Source organism: Delphinapterus leucas, chromosome 15 (assembly GCF_059928025.1).
Source record: "Delphinapterus leucas isolate spDelLeu-1000000601 "Yukka" chromosome 15, BTC_Dleu_Yukka2, whole genome shotgun sequence".
Classification (NCBI taxonomy): Eukaryota; Metazoa; Chordata; class Mammalia; order Artiodactyla; family Monodontidae; genus Delphinapterus; species Delphinapterus leucas.
Genome location: NC_143143.1, coordinates 707,141 through 709,522, shown reverse-complemented (window position 1 = coordinate 709,522; position 2,382 = coordinate 707,141). Strand labels below are relative to the sequence as shown.

The window sequence follows — 2,382 nt, the reverse complement described above, 5'->3', positions numbered from 1 at the left end:
GATTAGGTCCCATTTGTTTATTTTTGCTTTTATTTCTTTTGCCTTGGGAGACTGATCTAAGAAAATATTACTCTGATTTATGTCCAAGAATGTTTTGCCTATGTTCTCTTTTACGAGTTTTTTGGTGTCATGTCTTATATTTAGGTCTTTAAGCCATTTTGAGTTTATTGTTATGTATGGTGTGAGGGTGTGTTCTAATTCATTGATTTGCATGCGACTGTCCAACTTTCCCAATGCCACTTGCTAAAGAGACTGTCTTTTCCCCATTGTATATTCTTGCCCCCTTTGTCGAAGATTAAATGCCTGTAGGTGTGTGGTTTTATTTCTGGGCTCTCTATTCGGTTCTGTTGATCTATGTATCTGTTTTTGTTGGCAATGACATTTAAATACAACACCAAAAACCTGATCTATGAAAGGAAATATTGATAAGTTGGACTTTATTAAAATTAAAATTGTCTGCTCTGTGAATAACATACTAAAGGAATGAAAAGACAAGCCACCGTCTGGGAGAAAATATTTAGAAAGCAAGTGTCTGATAAAGGACTTGCATCCAGATAGACACGGAACTCTTAAAGTGCAACAGGAAGACAACCAACCCAACTGAAAACCAGGTGGAAGATCCGAACAGACACCTCGGCAAGAAGATACACAGATGGCAAGGAAGCACGTGACGAGATGCTCCGCGTCGTACGTCGTTAGGGAAACACAAGTTAAAACAACAGTGAGACACCACTAGACACCCATTAGAACGGCTAAAATCCAAAACTCGGGCAACACCAAATGCTGTTGAGGAGAGGGAGCGACAGGAACTCCAGTCATTGCTGGTGGAAGACAGGGTGGTGGCTTCTTACAAAGCTGAACATACTCCTACCGCACTATCCAGTAGTCACGTTCCTCAGAGCGCCCACCCAACTGAACTGGAAACGTGTGTCCACACAAACACCGGCACGTGAATGTTTACAGCAGCTTTAGTCGTAATTGCAAAACCTGGAAGCAACCCAGATGTCCCTCAGCAGGAGACGGATAAACAAACTGTGGTCCATCCAGACAATGGAGTATCATTCAGCGCTAAAAAAAAATGAGCTGTCAGTGCCTGAAAAGACATGGAGGAGCGCTGAATGCACATCACGTGAAAGAAGCCAGTCTGAAAAGACTGCAGACTACGTGATTCCAACTCTGTGACCTTGTGGAGAAGGCAGAGCTCTGGAGACAGTGAAAAGATCAGGGGTTTGAGGGGGAAGGATGCGCAGGTGGGCACAGGGCTTTTTAGGGCAGTGAACCTGTTCTGAATGACAATGTGATTGTGGATACAGGACATTATCCATTGGTCAAAACCCATAGAACCGGAAAACACAGAGAGAGAGCTTGAACATAAACTATGGACGTTAGTTAATAATAGTGTATCAATACTGATTCACCAGTTGTTGCAAATCTACCTCACTAAGGCCCGATGGTGATAATCAGGGGAATTGTGCGGGAGGGGGGGAGGATATGGGAGATCTCTAATCAGGGGAATTGTGCGGGAGGAGGGGAGGATATGGGAGAGCTCCGCTCAAGTTTTCTGGGACCTGAACTGTGTTAGAAAATGAAATCTAGGGACTTCCCTGGTGGTCCAGCAGTTAAAACTCTGCACTCCTAATGCAGGGGGCCCAGGTTCGATCCCTGGTCAGGGAACTAGATCCCACATGCTACAACTAAGGATCCTGCATGCGGCAACTAAGACCCAGTACAGCCAAATAAATATATAAATTTTTTTTTAAAAAGAGAAGAAAACAGGGCTTCCCTGGTGGCGCAGTGGTTAAGAATCTGCCTGCCAATGCAGGGGACACGGGTTCGAGCCCTGATGCGGAAAGGTCCCCCATGCCGCGAAGCAACTAGGCCCATGCGCCACAACTACTGAGCCACAACTACTGAGCCACAGCTACTGAAGCCTGCACGCCTAGAGCCCGTGCTCCATAACAAGAGAAGCCACCGCAATGAGAAGCCCACGCACTGCAACAAAGAGTAACCCCCGCTCATCACAACTAGAGAAAGCCCGCGCGCAGCAACGAAGACCCAACACAGCCAAAAATAAAATAAATAATAAAAATAAATAAAAATTTTTTAAAAAGAAGAAAATGAAATCTATTAATTAAAAAAGCAACTTTTAACAGTGGTAAAGTGGGAAGGGACACAGGTAGAAGGGATTACACCAGCTGGTGCGATGTCTCGGGCATCTGGGAGGCATGGGGGAGGGATCAGTGCAGGGACGCGGGCTCTGGTGGCTGCTGCTGGGTATTCCCGGTGGGGGAAGATAAGGAAAGGCTTAGGTTGGCTAATCTCCAACTTAGGTGACGTGTGAACCCCCCGGGCTTCTCTGGCAGCCCAGAGAGACCCCACATC

General features: G+C 45.9%; 1 non-coding gene across 1 annotated transcript; it reads left to right on the top strand.

Moving 5' to 3' along the window:
• The first annotated feature begins 1,601 nt into the window (after positions 1–1,601).
• TRNAR-CCU (transfer RNA arginine (anticodon CCU)) lies at positions 1,602–1,674 on the top strand. The gene has a single exon. It is a non-coding gene; the product is annotated as a tRNA-Arg (tRNA).
• The last annotated feature ends 708 nt before the right edge of the window (positions 1,675–2,382 follow it).